Source organism: Vulpes lagopus, chromosome 1 (genome assembly GCF_018345385.1).
Source record: "Vulpes lagopus strain Blue_001 chromosome 1, ASM1834538v1, whole genome shotgun sequence".
NCBI lineage: Eukaryota > Metazoa > Chordata > Mammalia > Carnivora > Canidae > Vulpes > Vulpes lagopus.
The window spans coordinates 148,449,310-148,460,947 of NC_054824.1; the positions used below are offsets into that span (position 1 = coordinate 148,449,310).

General features: G+C 48.3%; 1 long non-coding RNA gene across 1 annotated transcript; it reads right to left on the reverse strand.

Moving 5' to 3' along the window:
* Nucleotides 1–209: 209 nt before the first annotated feature.
* LOC121482015 lies at nucleotides 210–1,643 on the reverse strand. Its single transcript, XR_005985489.1, has 3 exons — nucleotides 1,508–1,643; nucleotides 411–480; nucleotides 210–322 (listed from the first exon to the last, which is right to left on the reverse strand). It is a non-coding gene; the product is annotated as an uncharacterized LOC121482015 (long non-coding RNA).
* Nucleotides 1,644–11,638: the final 9,995 nt, after the last annotated feature.

The following is an 11,638-nucleotide window of genomic DNA, read 5'->3' on the forward strand; positions in this document are numbered from 1 at the left end:
CCTTTCCCTCTCTCTCTCTCTCTCTCTCTCTCTCTGTGTCTCTCATAAATAAATAAATAAAATCTTTTTTTAAAAAAGTGAAAAGAATCTTAGATATTGATTCTTCTTTAAAAAATAGTTTCTCATCCCAGATAAAGAAATAATTCATGTTCATCTTGAAAGATATGGGGAAAATAAACATAGAAGAAACTGAATTGCCTGTCATTCTACCAGCCACCAATAGCTACAAGTGAAATTTTGGCATGTTTCTTTTTAATATTTCTTCTATGGAAACTCCTCCATAGTTATTTATACTCACCCTTGTCCATTGCCTGCTTGAATTCTGAAAAGAGCAGAAACATTTCCATTACATGCTGATGCCTATCTCTTTCTATATCCCCAGGCACTAAGTATAAGACCGTAAACTCTACCTTTTGGTGAAGGGAACATTTCTCAAAGTGTGTCCCATGGAATACTTATTCCTTCATTTGTCATCAGCTCCTGTAGATATAATATAAAAGGAGTTTTCCTTAATCAGAAAAATTGGGGAAACACTGAGATATTGAAATACTGAGAAAAAGTGTTTCTTTGTGGCATGAATTTCCAGAGGTCTGAACACATCAGACTCTCAAAGACAGCAGCATTTTTTGAGCATATTGGGCCACAGAAATCCCCTTTGAAAATACTTTTCTCTGGACCAGTGTTCTAGGGAGTGCTGACCCAGAAAACTTAGAACTTCGTATCATTTTACCTTCTTCCCACTTCATTAGTGAAGACCCAGTTCAGCGTCAGTAGGGGAAAAGGAGATTATATCTCAAATATATATAAATGAAATTTGGAAACTAGGAATGGGACCTAGCAAGTAATTTCCTTTGCTGATTTATTTACCTGTAAGAACACGTCCAAGGGAGTGAGGTTTACAGATAAACATCAGATGTTTGTCTGTAAACCTCACGATTCATGCCCGAGAGAACTAGACCAGAGCAATGCTAAACTCTAAGGGAAATTTTACTGTCTGGGGAAATTTCACTGCATAATGGCTTGAGCCGCGTTTAGGTAGAAAATCCAATGAACTTACTAGAAGGCTGCATTGCCAGACTAAGGAGACTAACTTCATGTTACTGGAATAAAGTGTGGTGGACACAAGAAACTTCGGCCAGATGTCCTGTTCTTGCCCCATCACTTTCCCCAGCTATATACTGTCTGGCCAGACTCCATGTGGAATCTGCTAGGGAATCTGGGGCTTTGGCCTCAGAATAAGAATGAAAAACTGCTTCCTCCATTAAGCCAACAAGTCTGAATGCCCATTTGACAGATGCAGTAACTGAGCTTTAAGGAAATTTTTAAAAGCCTTGAAAGTGGGTGGTGGCACACTTTACCTGCCTCCTTGGGGTCTGCTCTGTGAACCCGCACCAAAACCCAGCTGCAAGACTCCCACAACACTCCTGAGCTTGGTGTCTGTCATTTTTGTCATTTTCCTAAACTAAGTGTTTAGGAAAGTCTGGGAATTACCAGAGTTCGAAAGTACCTTCTTTCTGTGAAGGAGCCTACAGGATATTCTAAGGCAACTTCCTGATTCTCTGCCTGAGACGTTTGTCGAGCTTCTGTTCGGTGAGCTGTTTGGTTAGCAGACCCCCATCGCTGAGTAGGACAGCAAGAGTTCCGGGTGACCCTCCAGAGGAAAGCAGAATCTGAGAATGTCAGAGCTGGAAAGGACCTTAGTGATCATTCCCGCAGCCCAGCCCCCTCTATTTACAGCTCCAAAACCACGAAGCCTGAAACCCACCCAGAATCCTGAGACTGAATGTCCTTTCCCCTTCTTCTATTTGTGTGCAATTTTCCCATGGCATCCGGCCAGAGCATCTACATCAGGAACGTCTAGAGGATTTACGAGGCCACGCGATCCTCTGGCTTTCTATGCAGACCTAAACAGGAAACCCACACAAGGAAATGCTCTTTCTATTTGCAGGCCGAATTCCCAGGATGCTTTCACCAGAGTGCCCTGGCTGGAACAAAACAAGGCCCTGGCCTTAGATCTGGAGGCAGAGGTGCCCTCCCCACCTCCTCCTCCAGGCCTGCGCTAGCTGATTTCATGAGAACAAGACTTACTCCCCTCAGACCTTGACTTCAGGTTGCTCCATTGGTCTAGATACCAAATAGGGGTGAGTCCAGAGACACCCATCCCTCCAATCTCTGAGTTCAAGACTTGGCTTCTTCGCACCTGCGTGACATCAATTAACCTGGGGAAGGTAGCCGCCCCCGGCTCACCCCCTCCCATCTTCCTGCCCAATGTACTCAGCCTCCAGAAAATGCCTTGGGGCTGAAAAACTATGCACAGTTCCCAGCCCAGGGTCAGCCAGATGCTCCTGGGTCCCTCTGAGTCATCCTGGCCCCTGACGGTGGCCACTCGATCTGACCCAGCTCTGCTCTCCTTTGCTGCAGCCCCAATCTGGTGTTCTTTTTTTTTTTTTTAATTTTTTTTTATTTTTATTTATTTATTTATGATAGTCACACAGAGAGAGAGAGAGAGGCAGAGACACAGGCAGAGGGAGAAGCAGGCTCCATGCACCGGGAGCCCGATGTGGGATTCGATCCCGGGTCTCCAGGATCGCGCCCTGGGCCAAAGACAGGCGCCAAACCGCTGCGCCACCCAGGGATCCCCCAATCTGGTGTTCTATCAAACCTCCTCTCACCAGGTCGTCAGTCCATCTGCCCTCGTGTCCAGCCATTCCAGCCCAGGATGGCATTTGTCATTCTTTTCAACTCTCTGTGGAAGATCTGGAACTTCCGAGGCTGCTGCTCAGGGGTGGACAGGAAGGAAGTGTGTGTGGCTGGCTGGCAGAGAACAGCACACGGGTGACCCTGCTCCCCCTCCCCAGGCATCCTCTGGCTGACACTAAAAATAGACTCCGTTCTCCTTGGTTGCCCCTTTATCCCCAGGGGAGAGGAGACACAGGCTTCTGGTGAGCCTGAGGGCTGACTGTCTTTCAGGAATTACCAGATGTTGGGGAAGGATAATGTGTCACTTCCTCTAACAAATAGTCTGGGCATCTGTGCATTTCCTTCTGAGCCAGCTCTTTAGGGGAATGTGATGCAGTGATGCTGAAGGACAGACCACTCTGGCCTCCACTCTCAGGGGTACTGGGGAAGGTGCTCTCCAAACCCTTTGGTTCCAATCTTCCATTAAGAAACTGTTTCTGGTGGCGGGGGAGGGGGGGTGCCTAGGAGGCTCCCTCGGTGAAGCATCTACCTTCAGCTCAGCTGATGATCTCAGGGTCTTGGGATCGAGCCACACGTGGGGCTCTGTGCTCCATGTGGTGTCTGGTTGTCTGTCTCTGCCCGTTTCCCTATTTGCATGCTCTCTCGTTCTCTCTGTCTCTCAAATAAATCTTTACTGAAAAAAAAAAAAATGCAAGGGCTCTGGAAACAAGATAAAGGCACTAAGGGAAAAAGACAAGTAGCCAAGAACCCTAGGAGTGGACTTGGAGTCATCAGATCGTCCATCTGTTCCCCCAAACCAGTGGTCTCAGTGGGACAGGCATGAGCCACCTCATGGGGGAGCTTGCCCCACCACCCCAGCGAGCCTGATTGAATCTGAAACTCTGGGGATGAAGCTCAGCACCTTTCGTTTGAGCCTTTCAGATGGTTCTGATGGGACATTGAGTTTGAGAATCTCTGACCCTGGATAGATGCACATTAGGGATTTCTCAGAAGCCAAGAGAAAAAGAGATAGTTACCCAAGAAAATGCTTTAGCAACCCCGCAGAGGTGGGACTTACAGGGGAGGCTATCTTGGCAAGAGAAAGGTCCTAGAAATAGAAATGAAGTGACATCAAAGGAAACAAAGATGTGGCAATATCTTTCTTTGCTTATACTGCGCTAATTTGTAGCACTTCCAGAAGATGGTTTAATCACCTAGAGTATATTCATAGAATATTCTTCAGATTAAATACAGTGTACAATGTGGGCCCAATTATGTAAAATGTATGTGTGTATCAGTCGATATATAGGAAAGATATTGGAAAATTATGTATGAAAATGTTAACAGCCATCATTCCCCAGTGATGAAGGATAGATACTTTTTCTTCCATCCCTTAAGTTTTTCTATGTACCCCCCAACTTTTCCAAAATAAATAGGTATTTTTATGACCATTTTTTTTTGTCAACAAAGTAAGAAACTTGTTGGGTCAAAACAGTCCTTTAAACAAATTTGTATGGCCCTCTGCAGAGGCTAGCTCTCCAAGAATTTATGTCACATGCATAATTAGCACCACCTGTTATGCTTGTGCTAAAACGGGGCTTGAAGAGCCACACATGGGGGGGAGGGGGCTGTGAAACTCATGGGCTCCAGTTCAGACCCACACAGCAGGGAGATACCTCCCTCCCCGCCCCTGCAGCACCTGCTGCCTTGGCTGTCCGGCACCCAGAAGGCACAGTACTGGGGTGCTGGGTCTGGGGTGCTGGGTCTTGGTGCTGGGTCCTGGGTCTGGGTCCTGGGCCTGGGGTGCTGGGCCTGGGATGCTGGGTCTGGGATGCTGGGTGCTGGGTCTAGGGTGCTGGGTCTGGGTGCTCGGCCTGGAGTGCTAGGTCTCAGGTGCTGGGCGTCCTCAGCATCCATCTGCAGGGCCGCTGTCCCTCCCACAGGGCCTCTCAGTTTTTACATGGTTTTTACACCCCGATTTCCAGTCAGCCAGGGATAAGCTGGAGGCAAACACAAAGCAAAAACAAAAACACTGAAAGAGCCCTTAAAAGCCTAGAAAGGAAGAAAGGACAATGGAACGTGATGTAAGAGCCGCTGAACAGCCAGTGACTCAGCGCTTCTGCATCAACACCAGCTGCAGCCCACGGTGGCAGCGGCAGTGGCGGCTCACAGAGCAGCCACACACACACCCACCCACACACACACACACACATTCACACTCACACACACGCTGTGCAAACAGCCCACCGCTTGGAGCCAGCAAGAATGCCAGCCCTTGCAGAGCGCAGCAGACAGGACCCAAAGAGCTCTGCAGCTGCCACCCTGGCAGGATGTCGGAGGGTGTCTGTTGCACGTTAATTCGGCCTTCTGTTAGCATCTTTTATCCAGACTCCATCCCTAAGCAGCTGGATGCATGTCCCTGGGGGCAGAGCCAGCAAACTGGAGTCAGTACCTGCCGGCAAGCACGGCTCCTCTCCTGCCTCGGACCCATCCCAGGGTGAATTTGGTCAGTGTGGTCTGTCCCAGGGCTGCCTTCTGCCGGAGGCCGGGCTGGGAGGTGGGGAGGTGGGGAGGTGGGGAGGTGGGGGGGTGGGGGGGAGGTGGGGGGTGGTGCGTCTTCATTCCCCACCCTTTGAGTCAGGCAGACTACATACAGATGGGAGTGGGAATGTGTCCCATGGAATTTTGACTCAGGCAGTGACTCCATCTGCAAACGTATCATCTTATTAAAAGTTGCATTTTTATACTCGGCCTTTACCACAATTCGGAGTCGGTTGAAGGAGCCCCTCCCACGGAGGCGGTTGGGGCTGCCCTGCTCCTCCCAGATGGCTCCGCTGCCACAGGGCCCGCCCGAGGAACACTGCCCGGAGGCCCGCGGTCCTGGAGGCCGGCGCTCCCAGCCAGCCCAGACCCACGGTGCGCCAGCACCACTCTCCAGATTCCATCCAAAAGCAGCTTTATTTTTTGTCACCCATGCTCTCTCAAAATTTATTCCACAGGGAAAGCTCTCTCCTGCCATTCAGTTAAGAACCCCATGAACTCCAGAATTTTTCTGCTGCTCTGAGGTATGAGATCATTGTATGGATGGACGTTCAGATCACAAAACACAGTCTTGTTGCAGGAATTGGGCGTCTGGGCCAAATATCCAGCATATCGACATTGTAATATTCATTCTGAGGTGGGGCTTCACAGCATTTCCTGTGCCTGCAAGGTGGGTAGGAGCAGGGGTCAGGGGATGGCTTGGACCTTATCAGGCTCCCTAGGGACATGGCAATAGTCGGATGACTCTTTCCTGGGTCTGCTTGTTTGTTTTTAGTTTCATTTAGGCACTTGATGCCATCCTCAGGCTGTTGGGTTGTCGGCTGCTCCCCCTGCACAGATTCTCCTCATCCTCCCACCTCTCAGGTTAAGTCTTCTTCTTTTTTTCTTTTTTTTAAGATTCTATTTATTTATTTGACACAGAGAGAGAGAGAGAGAGAGAGAGAAAGAGAGAGAGAGGAAGAGAACAAGCAGGAGGAGCAGCAGAGGCCGAAGGAGAAGCAGACTCACTGCTGAGCGGGGAGCCCGATGCAGGACTTGATCCCAGGACCCCAGGATCAGGACCTGAGCTGAAGACAGATGCTCAACCACTGAGCCACCGAGGTGCCCCTCTCAGGCCAACTCTTGGATCAAATTTAGAATGTCGGCTAGCCTGCTCCCTTCATCCTGAGGCCCACATAAGTGGGTCCCTGCTCTCTGCGGGGTGTAGCTCTGGCTCAAACAAAGCCCTGCCCTCCCTTTTCTCCACCTCTTCCCACTCTCAAGGCTGCTGCTGGAGCTTGTTTTTTTTTTCTCTCTCTCTCTCTCTTCCTCCTGTTTTATTATTTATTATTTATTTATTTATTTATTTATTTTGTATATTTTTTTTCATTGGAGTTCAATTTGCCAACATATAGCATGACACCCTGTGCTCATCCCATCAAGTGCCCCCCTCAGTGCCTGTCTCCCAGTCACCCCATCCCCCTGCCCACCTCCCTTTCCACTACCCCTTGTTCGTTTCCCAGATTAGCTTTCTGAGCTATTCCCCAAACGCACGTCTCAGAGAGGATGTTCTCTTGCAAGACTTGAGGTGAAGGAGGTGACAGCCCCGGCCCCACCTTGCTTAGGGAGGCCAGTGAAGACAGGACTTTCCTGATAAATCCCTCTCTCCTTTCTCTTGATCCTCCTACATCCTTTCATGGGTGACAGTTTCTAAGGGCCATGAAAATCAATTTCTGGACATTTCCTTCAAAAATCTGTGTGTGGAGGTGCCTAGGGGGCTCAGGCGGTGAAGTGTCTGCTTTCATCTCAGGTCATGATCTCAGGATCCTGGGATCCAGTCCCATATCAGCTCTTTACTCAGTGGGAGCCTGCTTCCCTCTCCATCTGTTTCTCCTCCTACTTGTGCTCTCTCTGTGTGTCAAATAAATAAATAAAATCTAAAAAAAAAAAAAAAGATCTACATGTGGTCTGTGTGACAAATACACATGCCTCAAATGAATATACTATTCAGCCAGCCACCTGTGTGGGGCACATAAGAGTCACCGTCTCTAAAATAGGAGTAAACTATCCATCCCCAGGAAGCCTCCAAGGATGCCAGTCTGAGTACATGGCCCTTACATGAAAGCAGTGTTCACCTTCACCTACTAATGGTGTTATGAACCCTCTTTGCTTTCAGTTTCTTATAATGTTAAGATCAGAAACTTTTATCATATCCCATAGAGGATAGAAAACCTCTCCATATTTTTAAATTTCCATTTTTTAATATAAGCTACAGTTTGTAATTCTTAATACTCAACAGCAAGTATCATGACACCATAAAAAAAAAAATACTATCTGACCTCCTCATCTCCTAAATGTGTCAGGTTTTGGACAAGACCAGAGGAGAAGCTCTGGTGACAAGCATATCTGTCAGTGGTGTGTAGGAGTCTGTATCTGTTCCCAGCTCCCAAGTTTTGGAATCTCATTTTGGTAGCTTGAAATCGGCTGTGGTGAGAATATTTCCACCATGGAATTGAGCAAATGCTGCAAGTTAGAGCTTTACCCCCTTCCCCACCCAAAGCTGATTATTAAACACTCACCAACATACCACTACATGCGATTATAATGCAATAAATTTTACTGCTATATACGGTCTGTATCTGGAGGCTACACATGACATGGCTGGAAGATAAGGCTCCGGGTAGAGCTGTGATAAAGAAGAGAGCAGAAGAACGAAGGCTTCCCTTCACAGAGGAATAGCCCTGGGAGTGGCCCCAGAGATGTGCCCAAGGGCAGCACAATAGGATTCTCAGGGCCTGAGGAAGCACCTGCTTTCTGGGAAGAGTAATTTCCTACAGTTGGGGGAGCACGTGGGGGGGGTGTCCTCGGAGTGGGAACACGGGCTGGGATGGCTGGAGTGGCCCCTGTAGGTGGGCGGTCTTGGATTTTGCTCATCTGGCTTGACATCTTACCCTGGGGTGGTGAGGATGGGCCAAACTTGGAGCACAAGGCCAGGGCTGGTGAGTGCTCCAGGCTCAGTATGTGGGAGGCCAGGTCCCGAGAGTCCCTGGAGGGGCCGCAGGTACAGAGGAAAGCCTGTCACTGAACAGCAACATGGCCTACAACAGTGACCCAGTGAATGAGCAGTTTGGCAGTGCTGGGGGTTCCTAAAGGAGCATTAACATGCTGGCGGGAGGGGGAGGGAGGGTGGATCAGAGCCCTTCAGGCCTACACCCGCAGGGCCCATCGGAGAATCCATCTGTTGCCCTGGTTCTACACAGTAGAAAATACACAGCAGATCTGCTCCCTTTTCTCTATTTCTGCAGATTTGGGTTTCTCCTTGGACGTACTATCTTTACAGAAACTAGGTCTGATTGGATTTTTTTATGTCATTTGATGTCATAACTTTCTAATACTGTTTGAGAGTCTCCATTACATGAGAAATTAAGCCAAACTTGCCTTTCTTCAAAATGTTTAAATCTCCACGTAGGTCCCCTTGGCCTGATTTTCTTTTGCCCTCTGGGGCACAGGATTGCTGACAATGACACTGTCTCCCTTGTGGCAGAGACGGGAAGACAGTAATGTCACAGGGCCGTGGATCTAATCCTGAGGAGGGTCACACATCATGCGGGGGGGAGAAGTTGCCCAATGCTAGCCTCGTTTGCTTTTTCAGTCTCAGCTAAGGAGAGCAGAGACAGAGGGAAGGGGAGAGGCCCTTCTAATGGAAAGATAAGCGTTTGTACTTGAATGTTGGGTACACAGCCGCTCCAGCAGGGAGTAGTGATAAATTATACATTTTGACATCTGAATCTTAAAAAGAAGTGAAGCCCAAAGCTGTTCGGAGGACAGAATGGGCAGAACAGAGCAACACCTTCAACCCATCTGAGCATCGTTCGGCTTTAACGGGTAATCACTCCAGATCTGGAGGTAACAGGGCTTCCAGCAACCACTAGAATGTTCATAGCCTCAGTGCCTCCTCTGACTTCCCCTGGAGTCTCACTCAGAGGTCCCGGGCCCCAATCTGCTCTGCTGGGGCTGGTGAGGACCTGATGATTCTACTAAGCAGGCTTACATCCCTCTGAGCTTAGTTAAAGTGGGTGGGCACGCCTGGGGGGCTCGGGTGGTTGCGAGTTTGCGGTCTCTTGATTTCAGCTCAGCCCATGATCTCAGGGTCCTGGGATGGAGCCCCACGTCCAGCTCCCCACTCAACAGGGAGATTGCTTGAGATTCTCTCCCTCTCTCTCTCTCTCTCTCTCTCCCCCCCCTCGGCCCCTCCTCCCACTCGCACACACACTCTCTCAAATAAATAAACCTTAAAAGATTAAAATAAAATGGGTGAAGACGCCCCAGATTGTCATGTGTGTTGCTATACTGCCATCTAATGGTGAGGTGCATTAAGACACAAATGTCACCCAGTCCAGGGACCACTGACTACTCCCAAATGTTTTTCCATGGCAAATAGTTATAATGTATCTCTCCATCTCCCCAGACAAGTCACCAAATGGCCCCCAGAGGTCACAGAAAAGAAAGTAATGAAATCTCTAGTTGCACCATCTGAGAAAAGGTAGTGTGAGCATCAGTGAGGACAGAAAGATTTCTAAAACATTCCCCAAGTGTGCAAGGTAAGAAAGGACTGCTCTTTTAAGAAAGGTGTTGTTGAAACTTTCCTCTACATGAGACTCTAGGAACAACAGGAGGATCTTCCCAGTACAGTATGTGTATAATGAATTATTATCTTATAGAACGGAGGATAAAAATTTCAACCATAGCCCCAAACAGAAACTCACTGCTCTAAAAATAAAGTCCTACTGCACAAATCAAGTTCCATTGCTATATAAGAAAACAATAACATATAACTGACCCTTTGCCCTCTGCTCCAGCTAGTCAAGATTTTAGATTATTCGTTTTCCTCCCAGTGCTAAATGTTGGAAGCCGAGCTTGTTTGGGGGAAATTTACTGAGCAATGAAAACAGAGATTGCCCCCACCTTCCCCGCACTCTCCTCTGTTTCCAAACACACAGGACACACATATCAGGGATTTTTCCACTTCCTGAGCCATTCCATTAGTGTCACTGATAACTCAACTCTGAAATCACATCAGAAGCTAGCTGGAACCCCAAGAACTCCCGGATGCTGCAGAACCCCCAGGACTCCACGGGGGCGGGGGGCAGTTGGCATAGATTGTTGACAACCGGACACTCAATAAGGTTGAGTGGAACCGAGTGCCATGGGAACAGAAAGCATGATGGGTAGGTAGAATTAGGATCCCCTGAAACATGCTTCGAATACCAATTATGCTGTGCACTGTTGAGAAATACCGTTAGCAAACTTACAATGTAGAAATGCAAATTGCAAGTTGACTGCTAGGCATGGAAGTGGGTCACCATTAGACCAGAGAAAATACCTTTGGGTTGAGATCCACATTGATGTGTCCCTTCCCAAACAGTGCCACTCCCCAGCTGTTGGAGCACAGAGCCCCAGAAAGGTGTGCTGCTCTGTGGGCCTAGGTTATAAGCATACCTAGAAGCATAGAACAGTGCAAAAGTACCCACATCTCCTCCTCTCCTGCCTTTCTTTCACCCTAGCACACAGATAGGATAAAACTAACAGACCTATCTTCTAAATTACTGGTTTTCTTTTTCTTTTAGGATTTATTTATTTATTTATTTGAGAGAGAGAGAACATGTACAAGTGTACATGAGCAGGAGGGGCAGAGGGAGAGGGAGAGAATTTCAAGCAGACCCCTCGCTGAGCGAGGAGCTCAGTGTGGGGCTGGATCTCACAGCCCTGAAATAATGACCTGAGCTGAAACCAAGAGTCAGTTGCTTAATCGACTGTACCACCCAGGCATTCCTAAATCTGTCATTTTCTAAATGTTGATCCCAACAAGCAGCAGCAGCAGCAACTTTACCTAGGAACTTACTAGAAATGCAAATTCTGTGGCCTGACACTCTTCCTACTGAATACACAACTCTGGCATGTGGGTAGAGAAGTCAGTGTTTTAACAAATATTCCAGGTGATTCTGATGCAGATGTGAGCTTGAGAACCAGCGCATGAAGGATGCAGTTTGCTGGTTACCAGATGGCAGATGAGGTTGTGACCAAGTCTGGTGAGAACCTGAAGCTCTAGAATCAACACCTCGGCCCTGTGCTCCCAGCTCCCTCTGTGTCAAGCAACGTGTCATCCTGGCCCCTGAGCACCCCAGCAGCTCTGGGCTGGTCTCTCCCCATCCTGAGCCTGCTTTGTTCTTGATGCGAACCAGTGCAAAGCTACCAGAGCCGCTCTAAGTAATCCACAGTGGAGTAGAGCAGAGAGGTCCCTGGGGATGCCCTATCTCCTTATTTTGTTTCTTAATCTTCAGCATCAGTGGTTCACTTCCAGGTCCAGCAAGAATGGTTGGCAAGCACGATTGTTAGGTGGGAGAACTGGCCCGGAACACGGAGATCTCGCTGTGCTCAG